The sequence below is a fragment of the Nerophis ophidion genome, linkage group LG01, assembly GCF_033978795.1.
Source record: "Nerophis ophidion isolate RoL-2023_Sa linkage group LG01, RoL_Noph_v1.0, whole genome shotgun sequence".
NCBI classification, from domain to species: domain Eukaryota; kingdom Metazoa; phylum Chordata; class Actinopteri; order Syngnathiformes; family Syngnathidae; genus Nerophis; species Nerophis ophidion.
In genome coordinates this window covers 63,387,096-63,408,839 of record NC_084611.1, presented here as the reverse complement: position 1 = coordinate 63,408,839, position 21,744 = coordinate 63,387,096, and positions in this window count along the sequence as shown.

The window sequence follows — 21,744 nt, the reverse complement described above, 5'->3', positions numbered from 1 at the left end:
TTTTAGGTGGGCCTGAAAGTTTGTAAACCAAATACCTGTAGGGGGGGTGATCCTCCCCCAGAAGATTTCTTTGTGATTTTCACATACAAATATTGTAGTTCTTTGCTCCTGCTTAACTCTGTGGTAATATTATTTTCACAAAATACAACCAATAGTATGTTAATGTAAATTCTTACTTGTGAAAAGTAATCCTCCAATTCCTATTTTCAACAGTCCGCTCAGTTGAGCAGGAAAACGCTGAATACCAGCCCAGCATCTTTTTTTTATACCTGTCAACTGTCAGTTTAGGCTGTTTGCCGGCTCCTCATCACCACTTCAAGATGGTGGCCAAATTGCTTGCGTCACAGCAGCCAATTCTGCGTCTACTTATAAGATGTCTATGGTTATAACGTCATTGCAAACACGGCAATATGTTGCGTCCACTGCAGATGTTACCTTATTCATACTTATTGTCAAGTTATTTTTTTTTTTAAGCAGGGTTGCATGAGGTACCTACACATAACGTTACGTTAATGAATGTATCACACACAGTAACGTAACATTAGACGGCGGTCAGCAGCACCGCGTATTTTAGCCACCTACAAAACGACAAACATAGTCAAATAAAGGTCAGTTAAAATGTATGAGGTGGCGACTTGTCCAGGGTGTACCCTGCCTTCCGCCCGATTGTAGCTGAGATAGGCGCCAGCGCCCCCCGCGACCCCGAAAGGGAATAAGCGGTAGAAAATGGATGGATGGATGGATAAAATGTATACTATATTAAGAATATGTGTACATATTCCATAGAGCCCTGACATCTAACAAGTACAGCACTGTTCATTGTTATGTTCATGTATTTGTTGTTTTTCATGTGTACACACACATAAACACATACAGTATGAGATGAGATCAATGAGATAAGGTGACAACATCACATAAACTGCTGATGAACTAGTTACAATGCAATATTCCATGGAAATACAATGTTAACACTTTTGTGCAAATAAGTACAGTTGCACTTGTTTTTTCAAATGTGTTTGTACTGTAAAGAAATGAGTTAAATGTTTAGAATAACTGGTTAATAGTGCTATTATGAAGTGCAATATCAGCACTGTTTTTTTTAATAATAAATACATACAGCGTTTTAAAAGCATACACAATCTGTGTACATATATTAGTCTGTGGTTAAAAAGACTTGAAATGACTCTAAACCCAAAATTCAGGACTTGGGACTTGACTTGAGACTTTCCAGTATTGACTTTGGACTTGACTTGGACTTGCCTGTCTTGACTCGGGACTTGACTCGAGACTTGAGGGCAAAGACGTGAGACTTACTTGTGACTTGCAAAACAATGACTTGGTCCCACCTCTGCTAACAACTGATGCATTGGATGCCATACATCCTTATTTTCAAAACAGTGGCCTTAAATGGACTTCTTGCGGAAAAAGGAGGAGTCTGTTAAAAATGTGGCGACCTCTGCTGCACGTTATTCTCATAATACAGCCCCTAATGGATACTTTAATAAGGCCTTAGAACAAGGGCGTAGGATTGGGTAGGGACGCTAGGGACACGTCCCTACCAATATCCAGCCACTACTGTGTAGTCACTATCAATACAACCGCTGCCCGTAATGTTTAGTCAATGATTATGGCACAGAAAGGGTTAAATGTCGGTCTTTGCTAGAAGTCCCGCCTCTAACCTAAATATCGCTCCCTGATTGGTTGCCGGTTTCATGCTAACTTACGTGTGATTGGCTGTCCCCGCTGTCACTCCTTCTGCTTGTAAAAGCTAGCCTACATGCTAGTTGCAAGCGACCGGACAAGAGGCGGTGCTACTGTCAGTGCAAGTTGTCAAGATGTTCGGCATTTGTTGTTCCTGGCACACGGTAGCTAGATGAATTTTAATATCAGTGGTGTGATTTACGTTGTGTTTGTGTCTGTTTGCGTGCGTGTGTGCTGTAGGTTTTGAAGGATGTCAATGAAAAGAAAACTGGATATAAAAGACTTCTTTAGGAGTCAAACTGCAAGTTACTTCAAGGGTGTATAGAGGCTCAACAATATTGAATAATTAAACAATATATCACTCCAATCACGCCCCTTAGAGTACTATAATGAGCATATACCATGGACAGGAATGATATATTGCTTTTATAAAACGGTTACCAATAATGGCAATATGAAATAGGAATATTCAATCAATTTAATGTAGTTTAATTCAACCAGAAATACATATTTTCCAATAAAAATAGCCTCACTGTGGAAAAAATAGTCCCACTTATCCAGACGTTAGCTCCAAATTAGCACTGCATGTCATCTTTTCCTCCGCTTTTTGTCAGGTGAAAGTCAATGCTCAGTCCCCTCTACCATTGTTTACCCTCCCCGGAGGTGAAAGTTAACCTTAAACATGTGAATTCAACTACTTTAGTCTCCGTTTTTTAACATCGTAAAAACATCAGCTGTCTTTTACTACGGACTGCAACAGTCCGTTGTCATGGATACATGACAACAACTTCCATTCATACCAGTCATACGTGCCTGAGGCGGAGTAATAGCCTGCGCTGTGATAAGGCTTTAGAATAGTAGCCGTGCTCAATATTTTAACCACGGTTAACAGCCAATCAGATTGCCGGATTTCACCTTTCCGTTTTATTTTTTTAATTATTTTTTAGTTTCATGTATTTGTGTAGAAGTGAGCAAGGGTTTGAAAATACCAATGAAGAAAACTTTGTGGTGGAAATACAATAAAACCTCACTAGATGGTCATGTGATTTTACAATTATAAAATATAATTAATTAATATTAAGTAATATTCATATTTAGTAAAAGCCTTTTTTCTCAGGCAGTAACTGTACCATCAAGCTCTATGGTCATTGTCCCTAATGTATCCGTTATGCATCAACATATTTTGTAAGGTGACAGACAGCAGAGAGGCTGGAGGAGATGGAGGAGGAGAGGCCAGAGAAGTTAGAGGAAGAGAGACAGGAGGAAGGAGAGGCTGGAGATTATTACAGTTCATTTATGTTTATTTACAATGTTGTATTGCATTAATGTATTTCTGATGTTGTTGATGGATAGTAGGCTATGTTAATTGACAGTATGATGCACAGTTGCACTACAGCCCTACACTAAAGGGTAAAGATGAGAACTCTTCCAAGTTGTCTCCTTTGCTTTCATTTTAGTTGCTTTACCCTATAACATCTGCAAGACGTGAAATTATGATTGCTAATGAAAAAAAAAAAGAGTAAACTTTCAGAGTGCTGCCTTGGAGCACTTTTGTGTCCCCACCAATCTCAAAATCAAACCTACTCCCTTGCCTTAGAAATCATTAGGCTCCTTTCTGATTGGATGTAAAAATAAAGAATCATTGGGGATCCAATCTCAATTTCCTCATGGCTTGAGAAGGTGTTCGGCAGATGGTAAAACATGGTACTCTGGTCTTATTGCTGTTTTTGGCATCGCTTTTCTTGCCTTTTGTGGTTGTTATTGTATCCCCTGTGCATTGCCGAATGTATATTGGCAAGGGCCCCAACCAGATTAAGGCAAATTGGGGAAAAGCCCGACCACTAAGGCTTTTTGGACTCTGGTGGAGGTCTGAGCATACTTGCCAACCCTCCCGGATTTTCCGGGAGACTCACGAAATTCAGGTTGTCTCCCGAAAACTTCCCGGGACAAATATTCTCCCGAAAATCTCCCGATTTTCAGCCGGCGCTGGAGGCCACGCCCCCTCCAGCTCCATGCGGTCCTAAGTGAGGACAGCCTTTTTTCACGTCCGCTTTCCCATGATATAAACAGCGTGCTTGTTTATATCGTGGGATCACTTATTCCAGCATGGTGCAGATGGAGAAGATCTTCTCGGCATCCGTGTTGGCGCACAGGTTGCCAAAGCCAACGCTGGTCAGGCTGCTGAGGGTGAAGTAGAGGGCGGTGATGTACGAGCATCATATACATTATATATCAATATAGATCAATACAGTCTGCAGAGATGCAGTCCATAAGCACACATGATTGTCCATCCATCCATCCATTTTCTACCGCTTATTCCCTTTCGGGGTCGCGGGGGGGCGCTGGCGCCTATCTCAGCTACACCCTGGACAAGTCGCCACCTCATCGCAGGGCCAACACAGATAGACAGACAACATTCACACTCACATTCACACACTAGGGCCAATTTAGTGTTGCCAATCAACCTATCCCCAGGTGCATGTCTTTGGAGGTGGGAGGAAGCCGGAGTACCCGGAGGGAACCCACGCATTCACGGGGAGAACATGCAAACTCCACACAGAAAGATCCCGAGCCTGGATTTGAACCCAGGACTGCGGGACCTTCGTATTGTATTGTATTGTGAGGCAGACGCACTAACCCCTCTGCCACCGTGAAGCCCATGATTGTATTTCTTTATAAAAAAAAATTAAATACCACCCTCCACCCCGGTCCGTGGGACTAATTTTCAAGCGTTGACCGGTCCGCAGTTACAAAAAGGTTGGGGACCACTGACGTAAGGCATCTCCAGGCGTTTGTCCACCTCATGGAGCCATCCTTGGAGAAGAGACGGGAGGACAACAGGGTGACAAGAATTAAATCATCAAGACGACAGATAAATTGTATTATTAAGTTTATCTTACCTAAAAATAAATGGTAAATGGTTTGTACTTGTATAGCGCTTTTCTACCTTCAAGGTACTCAAAGAGCTTTGACACTACTTCCACATTCACCCATTCACACACACATTCACACACTGATGGAGGGAGCTGTCATGCAAGGCGCTAACCAGCACCCATCAGGAGCAAGGGTTAAGTGTCTTGCTCAAGGACACAACGGACTTGACGTGTTTGGTACAATGTGGGGATTGAACCAGGGACCCTCGGGTTGAGCACGGCCACTCTACCACTGCGCCACGCCGTGTAATTTTGAAATAAAAAATTAAATACATTTTTACTATATTTTGCTAAAAAAATCAAAATGTATTGTATTTTTATTTGTAATTTTTTGACTCCTTATTACATCCAGCCATAGAATTATACATAAAAATAAACAATTTGAAATTATTAATTTTATATGATCATAATAATTCATTTAAAATGACCATATTTAACTATTAAAATAATTGCTTGTTTATGAACAACTTTCGCATTTTATTAATTACATTTTAAAGCTCTCAGAAGCCAAGTTATGTTATATTCCTTAAGATTTATTTATGCAAGTTTAAAGTATCAATTATCTAAACACAGTTTTGTTTGCATATTTTCAGGATGTGTATATATATATATATATATATATATATATACAAACCCTGTTTCCATATGAGTTGGGAAATTGTGTTAGATGTAAATACAAACGGAATACAATGATTTGCAAATCCTTTTTAACCCATATCCAATTAAATGCACTACAAAGACAAGATATTTGATGTTAGAACTCATAAACTTTTTTTTTTTTAGCAAAAATTGATGAACTTAGAATTTCATGGCTGCAACACCTACCAAAGTAGTTGGGAAAGGGAATGTTCACCACTGTGTTACAACACATTTTCTTTTAACAACACTCAATAAACGTTTGGGAAGAGATGGAACTAATTGTCGAAGCTTTTAAATTGGAATTCTTTCCCATTCTTGTTTTATGAAGAGCTTCAGTCGTTCAACAGTCCGGCGTCTCCACTGTCGTATTTTACGCTTCATAATGCGCCACACATTTTCGATGGGAGACAGGTCTGGACTGCAGGCGGGAAAGGAAAGTACCCACACTCTTTTGTTACAAAGCCACGATGTTGTAACACGTGCTGAAAGTGGCTTGTCATTGTCTTGCTGAAATAAGCAGGGGCGCCCATGAAAAAGACGGCGCTTGGATGGCAGCATATGTTGTTCCAAAACCTGTATGTACCTTTCAGCATTAATGGTGCCTTCACAGATGTGTAAGTTACCCATGCACCCCCGTACCATCACAGATGCTGGCTTTTCAACTTTGCGTCGATAACAGTCTGGAGGGTTTGCTTCCCCTTTGGTCCGGATGACACGATGTGGAATATTTCCAAAAACAATTTTAAATGTGGACTCGTCAGACCACAGAATACTTGTCCACTTTGCAAAGTTCTAAAGTTAATGAATATTGCAAAAAATTAACCCAGCTAATGATAAAGTGATTCAAGTTTTTTGCAGCCCACAGGGTGTTTACACTTACACGTATAGGGGAGTTGGGAGGGTAGGATTTGGCTTCTCAATTAGTGGGGTACTGGTAATCACTAGGATTGTTTCAACATGTGCTGACACATGTGCTTGCTCTGCATGCATATGAGACTGCTTGCTATGCCGATAATAAAATGCTGCTTACACATATTTGGAACATCAATCCATCCATTTCTACCGCTTATTCCTTTTGGGGTCGCGGGGGGCGCTGGTGCCTATCTCAGCTACAACATATTTGGAACAACAAGATTAAATGGATTGATGGCACTTTCCAAAGGCTTGCTCCGTCCAAGTTGTGCAGGCGGCCACAACATCGCTAAGACATGTCCAGAGGTGGGTCATCCATCCATTTTTTGTTGTTGCAAACTGACTAAGACCACTTCCTCAGGGGGACTGTTAGGGAAAAAAAAAATCCCTACTTTTGGCAAAATAAGAACACCTTTAAAAGTGTTTTTCATTCTGCCATAAGGAAAAAAACACAAAGCAACCACTCATACTGATAATAATGATATATGTGCACTCACACACATATATCATTATTACCGACTCCTGTTTTGTAGAATACATCGTTCAACGTTTTATTCACCCCTCCTCATTTTAGACAGCCTTAGAACAAAATGATCTGGGTGGACTCTTGAATAGAATTGATTTATTTGTCATTATCACAGTGAAAAATTTCAAAGGAGAATCATAACAGTCGTCACAAAATAATTTAAAATGTTACCATAGCGTTACCATATCTGAGTTATTGTGTAGAAATATGGGAAACAACTACAAATGTGCGCTTCATTCAGTCATTAAAAAGATCAATTGGAATAATACATAATGTTGGATATGGAGAACGTACAAACCCTTTATTTATTGAATCAAAAATATTGAAATTCAACGATTCAACATCTAAAATTATGTATAAAGCAAACCTGCTACTCAGAAATGTACAACAATTATTTCTCAACAAAAGAGGAGAAATATAACTTTGGAGGAACATGAAAAGTAAAAGATTTATTTAAGCGTGAAACACTTCAAACATTTAGCATATCCGTATGTGGATTTAAAATATGGAATGGATTACGCAAAGAAATCAAACAAAGCACCGATTTCATTCAGTTTAACAGACGGTTCAAACTACAAGTGTTCACAAAGAATAAAGAACAATTTTGTTTAAAAATCTTGAATCCTTTTTTTTAGATAATGAATTTTTGTGTGTTCAATATTTGTTTACTTACTATGGTATATTATTTATTTATTCACTGTTCTGTTACAAACAGAGAACAAGGAAATGGGATAAAATGCATATGATATGAAAAGGGGTACAATGCAAAAAGTCATGGTTCAAAAACAAAAAATACAAAAATTAGGGGTATTTTATTTGAACTAAGCAAAATAATCTGCCAATCGAACAAGAAAATTTGACTCTTCAAGACTTTCCAAAACAAGGAAAATTAGCTAACATTAATGAACCCAAATATACCTTAAAATAAGTATATTTTTGTTTAATATGTTGAAAAATATTCTTAAATTAAGTAAATGCTATTGCCATTATCTTGATATAATGATGTGCGCTCGCCCTCATTATATTTTTTTTCATGCTTGAAGTAAGAAATTATTAATTTAAAAAAGTAGTTTTATACATGTGAGTGTTAATGACAAAGCTTTGCATCAGTTCATATTCTAGTTTCAAGCATGTTTTACTCAATACAGGTCATAAAATCTCAGCTATAATTTGTAATATTTTACTGAGATAATTTAGAACCAAAACCCTCAAAACAAGTAAAACACTCTAACATAAAATCAGCTTAGTGAGAAGAATTATTTTATAAGACAGAAAATAAGCAAATATCTCCCTTTTTTGAGATATTTAATCTTACTTAGATGTCAATTTTTGCAGTGTAGGATTAAATAAACTCTGCTTCTTCCTACTCCATTTCAGCCGTGCTGTAATGAAACAACTGGACATATGTGATGCATAACATTGAATCGTATGTATCTTCAAAGTAAACTGGAACTAAAAAATATTATGTACACAATGGACAGTGTCTCCATCTTTTTTTTCTTTTTTTTTACCTAAATTACTTTTTTCGCAACAGAGACGTGGGATGTTGCCAAATTAATAATTTATTTCAAAAAACCGAGACGTGCTGTACTTCTGCTGCTCAGGCAATCATTGACTTGTTCAAGTCAATGATTAATTTTTTTCAGATCTGTGCTGAGTTACTTTGACTTTCACATTGTCACTTTTGTAACCGAGTCTAATGATTGCATCAAATGAGCCCTATTTAAATGGGCTCAGAGAAGTCAACATGTGTCGTCAATAATAATCGCTCGCATTAAGTTAAAAGGCCATGCCATGAAGCTAATTTGATTTGATTATAATTTTTCTACATCACCAAAATTGATAATGTATGTTGTTGTATGTATACTTTTGACCCAGCAGATTTGGTCACATTGTCAGTAGACCCATAATAAATTCATAAATAAAAAAATCATAAATATTTTTTGTGACAAACGAGTATGTGCTCCAATCAAAACAATAAGAGTTGTAGCAATTATTGGAAACTCAAGAGAGCCATGACATTATGTTGTTCACAAGTGTATGTAAACTTTTGACCACAACTGTATATACCGTATTTTTCGGACTATAAGTCGCAGTTTTTTCGTAGTTTGGCCGGGGGTGCGACATACACTCCGGAGTGACTTATGTGTGAAATTATTAACACATTACCGTAAAATATCGAATAATATTATTCAGCTCATTCGCAGAAGAGACGAAGAAAATGTCAGCAATCGTCACACACACGTCAGCAATAGTCACACGCACGTCAACCAATAAGAATTTGGCGGGGTAGGGTCATGGCAGAAGTGCATTGGGGGTCATGGGATGCTAACTGCTATATGCTATATGCTACTGCCGTAGCTATTAAAATGGATCATTTCATCGTTGGCGGTAACTTATAAAAACTGAGAAGGGCTGAACAAAAATGGCACCGAAAAGGAAATCATGTACTGTAGATAACACATTATCAAATAATACCATTTATCTCACTTGCGGAAGAGACGAAGTAAATGTCAGCAATCGTCACACAGACGCCAACCAATAAGAATTCGGCGGGGTAGGGTTATGGTAGAAGTGCATTGTGGGTCATGGAATGCTAACAGCTTCATGGTACTGCTGTAGATATTACAATGGATCATTTCATCGTTGGCGGTAACTTATAAAAACTAAAAAGGGCTGAACAAAAACGGCACCAAAAAGGAAATCATGTACTGCAGATTACAAGCTGGACGTAGTGAAATATGCAGCAGAAAACGACAAGAGGAAGCGGCGCATACCTTTGGGGTTGGCAGAGTTGTTTAGAAGCGACATCGAGGAAGAAGATTTCATCGGATTTATCGATTAGGAGTAACATTGTTTGGTAAACGTATAGCATGTTCGATATGTTATAGTTTTTGAATGACTCTTTCCATAAAATGTTACGTTAACATACCAGGTACCTTCTCAGTTGGTTATTTATGCGTCATATTACGTACACTTATTCAGCCTGTTGTTCTCTATTCTTTATTTATTTTAAATTGCCTTTCAAATGTCTATTCTTGGTGTTGGATTTTATCAAATAAATTTCAACTATAAATGCGACGTATACTCCAGTGCGACGTATATATGTTTTTTTCCTTCTTTATTATGCATTTTCAGCCAGTGCGATTTATACTCCGGAGCGATTTATATAATCCGAAAAATACGGTACACAAATATACAAACCCCGTTTCCATATGAGTTGGAAAATTGTTTTAGATGTAAATATAAACGGAATACAATGATTTGCAATTCCTTTTCAACCCACATTCAGTTGAATGCACTACAAAGACAAGATTTTTGATGTTCAAACTCATAAACTTTTTTTTTTTTATATAAATAATAATCAACTTAGAATTTCTTGGCTGCAACACGTGCCACAGTGGTTGGGAAAGGGCATGTTCACCACTGTGTTACATAACCTTTTCTTTTAAAAACACTCAATAAACGTTTTGGGAACTGAGGAAACTAATTGTTGAAGGTTTGAAAGTGGAATTCTTTCACATTCTTGTTTTATGTAGAGCTTTAGTTGTACAACAGTCCGGGGTCTCCGCTGTTGTATTTTACGCTTCATAATGCGCCACACATTTTCGATGGGAGACAGGTCTGGACTGCAGGCGGGCCAGGAAAGTACCCGCACTCTTTTACCACGAAACCACGGTGTTGTAAGACGTGGCTTGGCATTGTCTTGCTGAAATAAGCAGGGGCATCCATGATAATGTTGCTTGGATGACAACATATGTTCCTCCAAAAACTGTATGGACCATTCAGCATTAATGGTGCTTTCAATGATGTGTAAGTTACCCATGCCTTGGGCACTAATACACCCCCATACCATCACAGATGCTGGCTTTTGAACTTTGCGCCTATAACAATCCGGATGGTTATTTTCCTCTTTGTTCCGGAGGACACCACGTCCACGGTTTCCAAATATAATTTGAAATGTGGACTTGTTAGACCACAGAACACTTTTCCATTTTGCATCAGTCCATCTTATATAAGCTTGGGCACAGCGAAGCCAGCGGCGTTCCTTAGTGTTGTTGATAAATGGGTTTTGCTTTGCATAGTAGAGTTTTAACTTGCACTTACAGATGTAGCAACCAACTGTAGTTACTGACTGTGGTTTTATGAAGTGTTCCTGAGCCCATGTGCTGATATCCTTTACACACTGATGTCGGTTTTTGATACAGTACCGCCGGAGGTATCAAAGGTCTGTAATATCATCGCTTACGTGTAGTGATTTCTCCAGATTCTCTGAACCTTTTGATGATTTTACGGACCTTAGATGGTAAAATCCTTAAATTCCTTGCAATTGCTTGTTGAGAAATGTTCTAAAACTGTTCGACAATTTGCTTACGAATTAGTGACCCTTACCCCATCCTTTTTTGTGAATTACTTAGCATTTCATGGAAGCTGCTTTTATACCCAATCATGGCACCCACCTGTTCCCAATTAGCCTGCACACCTGTGGGATGTTCCAAATAAGTGTTTAATGAGTATTTATCAACTTTATCAGTATTTATTGCCACATTTCCCAATTTCTTTGTCACGTGTTGCTGGCATAAAATTATAAAGTTAATGATTATTTGAAAAAAAAAAAGTTTATCAGTTTGAAGATCAAATGTGTTGTCTTTGTAGCACATTCAACTGAATATGGGTTGAAAATTATTTGCAAATCATAGTATTCAGTTTATATTTACATCTAACACAATTTCCCAACTCATATGGAAACGGGGTTTGTACATATATATGTATATGTATATATATATATATATATATATATATATATATACATTAGGGATGTTAACGATGAACCAATGCGACCAGATATCCAGTTCAAGATGTGGCGGGTTCGGCTATACTGGTTACAGCCCCCTCAATCAATTAGATTCAGTTGTGAATATTTAGGTCTCTAGTTATTGCGCATAAGTAGAGATGAGAAAATGTTTTTTGTCTTTAAAACTACATGAGAGCCAGGGTTGTCAGTAAAAAGAATCACATGCTTGTTACGTTAATTACATAACTGGAGACGAAAATAGACGTAGATACGTGGTCCAGGGTGTCGCGCGAGATTATCAATCAGTAGACAGTTTATCTTTAAAAAAACGCAAGTCATGGCTGCCCGCCATATAATTACCCGCAAGATATGTAGTTTAAAATGTTTTCTTTTGTCACAGTAAGCAAAGTAGAATCAAACATTGACGATTTTTTTCTTTGTGTGGAAAAGTCACTTGTGCATACGCTCATTACCACAAACCGTAGCCTGTTGAAAATAACTTGTGCGGTACTATAGAGGATATATACATTGTCTGAAAATGACATATACTTTACAAGGAGTTCTATTCTTGCAGCGCTACGTCGTTGTTAGCAGACCTCCTGGGTCATACTGTTCTATTAGTGCCCATTATCCAGCCACCGAACAGCGCATAAAGCAAACAGTTGCGATCCCCCCTGCAGCATCTGAGGCCCAGTGTGGGGTCTGGAGCCATTACAAACGTATAGAGTTCTGCAATTTAAAAAGCCACTGAATATCTTTTGAGAGGTAATTTTAATCACCTGCACCAAAAAGGCACTGCTTTAGCTAGTGAGCAAAGCCTTGTTTAATCAAAACAGTACACAACATAAAATTGGTCTCACGCAGGCAGGTTGAGGAAACGGCGCGTCAACATTCTTGGATTGAATTAATGCGTCAAAACGGCCATTAAAAGGAAATAGTGAAGGCTGTCAGGTTATTTTTGCTGGAGAATGAAGTCATGCTGTGTTGTGTACTACTCCTTTCAAAACAAAGTCAACAGGAAGTGACAGGAAGAAGAAAATAAAACCAAATTAAGAAACAGTATTGTCACTTTCCCCTTCAAATAACCTGAGGACGGTGCGTGGAGTCAGTGTTCTTCTTGCTGATAAAATAAAGAATTATTTGATGATCGTTTTAATTTAAGAAAACAATGATTGTTTAAGAACTGATGTGGACAGTAAGCAGGAAGATCGACTTTTTTTTTATTCATCCCAAACTGTCACACATAACAAAGTAAAAATCAGACTGAAAAGGGGTGTCTACGTCAGTGTTAATTTTGTTGACTAAAAAGGTTTGTCTTCGTTATCGTCAATGAACTATTTTCTCTTGATGAAATTAGGGCAATAATAAAATTAAGACAAATGCGAGTTGACCAAAACAATATTGTCAATTTAGTCAACCAAACGAGACGAAAATGTTGACTGAGACGCAATCCATCCATCCATTTTGTACCGCTTGTCCATTTCGGGGTAGCAGGAGGTGCTGGAGCCTACCTCAGCTGCATTTGGGTGGTAGGCGGGTTACATCCTGGAAGAGTCGCCACCTTATCTCAAGGCCAACACAGATAGACAGACAACATTCACACTCACATTCACACACTACGGGCAAGTTAGTGTTGCCAATCAACCTATCCCCAGGTGCATGTATTTTGAGGTGGGAGGAAGCCGGAGTAGCCGGAGGGAACCCACGCATTCACGGGGAGAACATGCAAACTCCACACAGGAAGATCCCGAAATCCAATCAGATTAAATTTCGTCTTTAGGCGGGTGGGACAAAATACAAGACATCGATCCGATATGTCTTCTACACCTGAAAGAAAGATGAGAGGACATATTGCCGCACTTCACTTTTGCGTCAGTACACATCAAGTCTCTTTTTAAACCATGAATGTTTTTTGTCATCAACAAGTATGTGCTCCAATCACTCCATCACATAAAAATAAGATTTGTAGAATTATTGGAAACTCAAGACAGCCATGACATTACAGTATGTTCATATATCTCCCGCTGTATGTAGGGAGAAGAACAGATCGCCAACAAACCTTAAAGGCATTGCCTTTGCGTGCCAGCCCAGTCACACCATATCTACGGCTTTTCAAACACACAAGTGAATGCAAGGCATTCTTGATCAACAGCCATACAGGTCACACTGAGGGTGGCTGTATAAAAAATGTAAACACTGTTACAAATATTCGCCAAACTATAATCTCACACCAAACAAGAATGACAAACACATTTCGGCGGAACACCCGCACCGTAACACAATATAAACACAACAGAACAAATACCCGGGCCTCCTTGCAACACTAACTCTTCTGGGACGCTACAATATACACTCCCCGCTACCCCCTACACGCCCCACCTCAACCCCACCCACCTCAAACTCCTCATATTCCAAGCTGCTGTGTTGAGGCATGTTAAAAAAAATAATGCACTTTGTGACTTCAATTATAAATATGGCAGTGCCATGTTGGCATTTTTTAATGCATCCAGCAGGGCATCCCAACAAAAATAGGCATAATAATGTGTTAATTCCACGACTGTATGTATGGGTATCAGTTGATATCGGTATCAGTAATCAAGAGTTGGACAATATCGGAATATGGGATATAGGCAAAAAACCCATTATGGGAAATCTGTAATATATATATATATATATATATATATATATATATATATATATATATATATATATATATATATATATATATATATATATTAGGGCTGTGAATCTTTGGGTGTCCCACGATATATCGATTTTTTCGATTCGATTCTCGATTCAAAAATGATAGGATTTCAGCAGGATCTACCCCAGTCTGCTGACATGCTAACAGAGTAGTAGATTATTTTTTTTAAAAAAGCTTTTATGATTGTAAAGGACAATGTTTTATCAACTGATTGCAACAATGTAAATTTGTTTTAACTATTAAACTAACCAAAAATATGACTTATTTTATCTTTGTGGAAACATTGGACACGGTGTGTTGTCAAGCTAATGAGATGCGATGCAAGTGTAAGCCACTGTGACACTATTGTTCTTTTTTATTATTTTTATAAATGTCTAAAGATAATGTCAGTGAGGAATTTTTAATCACTGCTATGCTGAAATTATATTTAATATTGATACTGTTGTTGATAATATTCATTTTTGTTTCATTACTTTTGGTTTGTTCTGTGTCGTGTTTGTGTCTCCTCTCAATTGCTCTGTTTAATGCAGTTCTGAGGGTTGCTGGGTCAGGTTTGGTTTTGGAATCGGATTGCATTGTTATGGTATTGCTGTGTAGTGGTTTGTTGGATTGATTAAAAAATAATAATAAAATAAATAAATAAATAAAACAACGATTTAAAAAAAAATGAGAATCGATTCTGAATCGCACAACATAAACGATTTGATTCGTATTCGAACCAATTTTTTCCCACACTCCTAATATATATATATATATATATATATATATATATATATATATATATATATATATCGCCCTTGAAACTGAATACTTTACATGCATATTACAGTTATGCCAGTATTAATTATTTTACGGCTGTGCAGACCCTTCTTCACCCAGCATGTCGCCCTTCTTTCTCCAACAACATTGTCATCCTACTGATAATGATATATTATTTCCGCCATTTGTGCCAAACAAGTGTGCTCAAGAGCCTCAAAAGTCTGATGGGGCGGAAGAAAAATGTAGCAAAGCAGCAGTCAAGTGCGGGGGTTTGAGGGTAGGGTCCGGGGGATGTTTCTTTGGCTGACATCTGAGCATACAGACCAACAGAGCGCAAGGAGAAATAATAATTATGTGTGTGAATGAACGGCGGGAATATAATCTTTTAATCTCCCAAAGTGGGAAGACAGCAACCTGAGGCATTTTTGACCAGTCCACAAGTAAGTGAATAATAAATAAGATAAGACTTTATCTAATTAAAGCAAGGAAAACAAGGGGGGGTAATCAGTGAGGACGAGGTGGAGAGAAAAGTTTGGTGTGGACGCAATCATTCTTGTCTCCCTGCTTCTCTTTGAAGTTTGTGTGTGACTGTCTGAAAGGACTGGAGGATATTTTGAAACAAAGAGTGACTTTGCAGAAGAAGAAAAGCTCTGCAAAAGAAGATGTGCAGAGGAAACATCTGTGAGGCAAATTAACATGATTGGGGGTTACTTGAAATTGATATACATGGCGAGGAGCTGCTCACACTCAATACCTTGCAGCCATATTGGCGAAACATTCGTCTACGATGAGTAGCGATGCAATTCAATCAATGAAGGATGGGTAGAAAAAAGTTGGCCAAGCAATAAACAGAATTGAAAAGGTCAAGGTTGGTGAAGTGCATTATGGATGAAAAGTGAAAAGGTTTTTAGAAGAGCATAGTTGCTCCAATAATATGTCAATGATCATTGATCTAGCTACACTGCTTTTTCTAAGTCAACTTTTGTTTTGTTTCTATCAATAATGTATTTTTGGGAAAACAGGTTTCACTACTGATCTAATGATTGAAGTGTTGTGCCGTGGTTTATTTATTTTATACAAACCCCGTTTCCATATGAGTTGGGAAATTGTGTTAGATGTAAATATAAACAGAATACAATGATTTGCAAATTCTTTTCAACCCATATTCAGTTGAATATGCTACAAAGACAAAATATTTGATGTTCAAACTGATAAACTTTTTTTTTTTTGCAAATAATCATTACTTTTAGAATTTGATGCCAGCAACACGTGACAAAGAAGTTGGGAAAGGTGGCAATGAATACTGATAAAGTTGAGGAATGTTGATCAAATGCTTATTTGGAACATCCCACAGGTGTGCAGGCTAATTGGGAACAGTTGGGTGCAGTGACTGGGTATAAAAGCAGCTTCCATGAAATGCTGAGTAATTCACAAACAAGGATGGGGCGAGGTACACCCCTTTGTAAGCAAATTGTCGAACAGTTTTAGAACAACATTTCTCAACGAGCTATTGCAAGGAATTTAGGCATTTTACCATCTACGGTCCGTAAAATCCCTTTCGGGGTCGCGGGGGGCGCTGGCGCCTATCTCAGCTACAATCGACCCCGAAAGGGAATAAGCGGTAGAAAATGGATGGATGGATGGTCCGTAAAATCATCAAAAGGTTCAGAGAATCTGGAGAAATCACTGCACATAAGCGATGATATTACGGATCTTTGAACCCTCAGGGGGTATTGCATCAAAAACCGACATCAGTGTGTAAAGGATATCACCACATGGGCTCAGGAACACTTCATAAAACCACTGTCAATAACTACAGTTGGTTGCTACATCTATAAGTGCAAGTTAAAACTCTACTATGCTAAGCCAAACCCATTTATCAACAACACCCTGAAACGCCGCCGGCGTCTCTGGGCCTGAGATCATCTAAGATGGACTGATGCAAAGTGGAAAAGTTTTCTGTGGTCTGACGGGTCCACATTTCAAATTATATTTGGAAACAGAGGACGTGGTGTCCTCCAGAACAAAGAGGAAAATAGGCATTCGGATTATTCGAGAACAGTGATTCTTAATCTTGTTGGAGGTACCGAACCCCACTAGTTTCATATGCGCATCCACTGAACCCCCTTCTTTAGTCCATCCATCCATCTTCTTCCGCTTGTCCGAGGTCAGGTCGCGGGGGTAGCAGCCAAAGCCGAGAAGCCCAGACTTTCCTCTCCCCAGCCACTTCGTCCAGCTCCTCCCGTGGGATTCAGAGGCGTTCCCTGGCCAGCAGGGAGACATAGTCTTCCCAACGTGTCCTGGGTCTTCCCCGTGGCCCCCTACTAGTTGGACAAGCCCGAAACACCTCCCTAGGGAGGCGTTCTGGCGGCAACCTGACCAGATGCCCGAACCACCTCATCTGGCTCCTCTCCATGTGGAGGAGTAGCGGTTTTACTTTGAGCTCCTCCGGCATGACGGAGCTTCTCACCCTATCTCTAAGGGAGAGACCCACCACCCGGCGGAGGAAACTCTTTTAGGCCGCTTGAACCCGTGATCGTGTCCTTTGGGTCATAACTCAAAGCTCATGAACATAGGTGAAGGTGGGAACGTAGATCAACCGGTAAATTGAGAGCTTTGCCTTCCGGCTCAGCTACTTCTTCAGCACAACGGATCGATACAGCGTCTGCATTACTGAAGATGCCGCACCGATTTGCCTGTCCATCTCACCATCAACTTTTCCCTCACTCGTGAACAAGACTCTGAGGTACTTGAACTCCTCCAATTGGGGCAGAGTTTCCTCCCCAACCCGGAGATGGCACTCCACCCTTACGGGACTCAGACTTGGAGGTGCTGATTTTCATCCCAGTCGCTTCACACTCGGCTGTGAACCGATCCAGTGAGAGCTGAAGATCCTGGCTAGATGAAGCCATCAGGACCACATCATCTGCAAAAAGCAGAGACCTAATTCTGCAGTCACCAGTCAGGAGTTTAGTGAAAAATAAAATGTCTTTTTTATTTCAAATTTAAGACAAAGTTGTATGTTTTTTACTGGTGCATGAACATCACCTTGTTGAAAGAACAACACCAACACAGTGCGTGAACTCACAACAAATTACACATATGCAAATCAGATGTAAAATTAGAGGGAATTCCTTGTGGGGGGTATTCATAATTCTCCGATAGGGAGAAGTTTTTATTTACACAATGAGTCGGGTGTGTCTTGACCTCCGCGGCGGACTCCTGAGCCCAATTCACCGAAACCCTAAGGTTCGATCGAACCCAGGTTAAGAACCACTGTTCTAGGCGCAAAGTTCAAAAGCCAGTCTCTGTGATGGTATGGGGGTGTTTTAGTGCCCAAGGCATGGGTAACTTACACATCTGTGAAGGCACCATAATGCCATACAGGTTTTGGAGCAACATATGTTGCATCCAAGCAACGTTAACATTGATGCCCCTGCTTATTTCAGCAAGACAATGTTAAGCCACATGTTACAACAGTGTGGCTTCGTAGTAAAAGAGTGCGGGTACTTTCCTGGCCCGCCTGCAGTCCAGACCTGTCTCCCACCGAAAATGTGTGGCCCATTTGAAGCGTAAAATACGACAGCGGAGACCCCGGACTGTTGAACAACTGAAGCTCTACATAGAACAAGAATGGGAAAGAATTCCAATTTCGAAGCTTCAACAATTAGTTTCCTCAGTTCCTAAACGTTTATTGAGTGTTTTTGAAAGAAAAGGTGATGTAACACAGTGGTGAACATGCCCCTTTCCCAACTACTTTGGCACATGTTGCAGCCATGAAATTCTAAGTTAATTATTATTTGCAAAAAAAAAAAAAAAAAGGTTATGAGTTTGAACATCAAATATCTTGTCTTTGTAGTGAATTCAAATGAATATGGGTTGAAAAAGATTTGCAAATCATCGTATTCCATTTATATTTACATTTAACACAATTTCCCAACTCATATGGAAACGTGGTTTGTACATGCTTCATAAATTTACTTTTAGGTACAGTAGAACCTCCATTTACGAACTTAACTGGCTCTTGAACAAGGTTCGGGAATAGAAACGTTTGTATATTTGAAGCATATTTCTTCATAAGAAACAATGCAAATATGAATAATGGGTTTAAACCTCAACAAAAGTCCACATTTTGTATGTGAACACTTCGGACATAATATTTAGCACTATACAGTACTGTATATCAAACATTAGTAGCAAAGCCAAAACAACAAAAACTAGCTCAACTGTCCTTCTATATACCAACACGCACACACACTGTCACTAGCCCTGTGGTGCACTCACAGTTAGAAATCACAAAACTCCTAAAGTTTAACAGCCAGGTCACTACAATGATTAAGAATAAAAAATAAAATCTACTTTACCTCGTTGGATAATCTTTTTTGCGTTCAACGTATGGCAGTGACGACAATGCTGTGGCTACATCCAAAATGTTTCAAATCACACAACGCTTGTCCATTGTTTTTGTAGGACACACATTGATTAATGAAAAGTAGAAACATGTTGTAAAAAGGCTGAAAAGGCACACAAAGTTGCATTGTAACTAACAGCATGACTGTTCTGACTGGATATCATTGAATATCGTGCAGCCCCGCCCACAATGGATATGAGGCCAGTCACGAACTGGGTTCGCTGCGGGCACACAATGGGTAAATAAAACATTGGTATTTGGAGACAAGGTTTGTACAACAAAGCGTATTTTTATTTGGTATGTGCTTTGTTATTGGAGGGACTTCATTGTGGCCGATCAGAAGACTACACTAAATTAGCCAATCTGAGAGTTTTAGCGTTTTTAGAGATGAAAAATGTCACAAATGAGATCTGTTTATTTGTGAGTCTCTCAATTAGCTGTGTTATTGCTGGCATACATGTAGCATGCATGCGAGCATACAAATTAAACTGTTTTGCCCATATTCGACTGATCAGCTAAAGCTAACGACTCAGACTTGTCTAACAACTCAAGATTTGATTCGATTGTGCATCAATTCTCAATTCAAAAGGTATATAATAATAAAAAACTTTTCACAACAGATTACAGGTTTTAAAAAACCCTCTTGACTGCTGGCATATGGCGTGTGAGGGCACTGAGCAAGTGTGGGGGTGGCCTAAGAAATGTCTTTATAAAAACAAATTCTATTATTGTTTGAATAATTTTTGAATACTGATAAATTGTAATCAAAATTCAAATGTGAATTTATTTTTTTCTGGCTTCCATAATGAAAATCCTTAGTCCAAGTTTTGCAACTTCACCAGGACAACAAGATGTTTTTGTCCAATCAGATTTCAGCTTCTACGTGTTACCATGTTAATGTAATATGCTCATGCAGGGCCTGCAAAATCACGAGTACAGGCTCGATATCACAAGTATATTAGCAATGGAGCAGTTTGCTTAACCAAACAGATTCCAGAGCCACAGTAGCTAACAGGCAAACAATAACATGAGCAATTTTCTCTATTCTGATTGGTTTATCAGATCAGAACAGATTGACAAGCCAAATTTGATCAACTGAATATTTTTACGCCACCAATTGCTGATCGAGAAAAAAAAATTAATTTGGTGTCGGACATTTTTAGAAAACTTTTTTCAGGGCTCACTGTTATTGGAAATGCTAGGCACATTAAGGTGACGCCGCCCAACCTCGAAGCTACCTATCTTGTCCTTAAAGAAGCGTTTTTGTCGTAAATATTGATTATGAACCGTTCCAGGTATTGTAGTGTAGACGTTTAAAATTGTTCGCAGACGATGTACTGGGTTTCATGCTTTGTAATAATATTCATCACCAATACATGCAATGCATCTCTCTGTAATGCCACGTCTATTTTTATTGTGTTTTTGTATGAGAACAAGTATTAAAAGGCGTGGAGGTGAATTTAGGCTACACTGAAGGCGCAAGTACTAAAAGATCCGTGGGGTTGTCCTCGAAAATGTATGACTTTTTTCCATCAGACTCTATCGGTCTTGGTGTGTTAGTCTTTCATTTTCCTTGTCGTCTGATGATCTTAATATTTGCCTGTTTTTTTGATATCTCTGTCAAGTACTTTTCAGCATTTAACAATAACGAGGCCTTGAATTTTCCCTTGAACATGGAATAATTGCACACAATAAGACGCAGGTCGTATTGTTTCTTTAGTATCATAAAAAAAAAAATATTCTGAAAGGTTTAAAAACAACTCCTCTTTGTCCTTCAGTAACGAGCAAACTTGATAAAACTTTGTGACATTTATGACCTCAAACTCAAGTTATGTACAAAAGGCTGTGTTTTATCAAGCACACATTTGCAATAATAAGCCATGATCAAATATTCATGAACATTACTGTGCGATACAGATGCCGCTCCAGCAGTCTCTGCGTCGGGACTGGAGACGAATGATGAATGGAAGAGAGTTGATGACTTTGTTGGGTGACTGCTCAGCCTTTACCTTCTCATCTATCCCCATGCTTCTCTCCTCCCGCCCTGACCCTTCATTCCCGTCTATGTTTGTGCAAATCTTGCTTCTTGTTTCAGCTGATGAATGATCGACGAAATACTGGCTCGAAACACTGCTCAGTCGCGACCTGCTTGATTGTCATTCTCTCTTACGGACGGCAACAATTTATAAAAGGAGAGACGAGGATGATGCAAACAGATATGCGAAGAAGGATTTTTTTTTAAATATGGGTGTGATGGATAATAAAGCAATGTAAAAAAACTCATATTTAGTAATGAGCTACAGTGATCAAAACATGACTCCCCAAAAAATGTCATACTGTACAAAAATAAATGTAGAACACTGA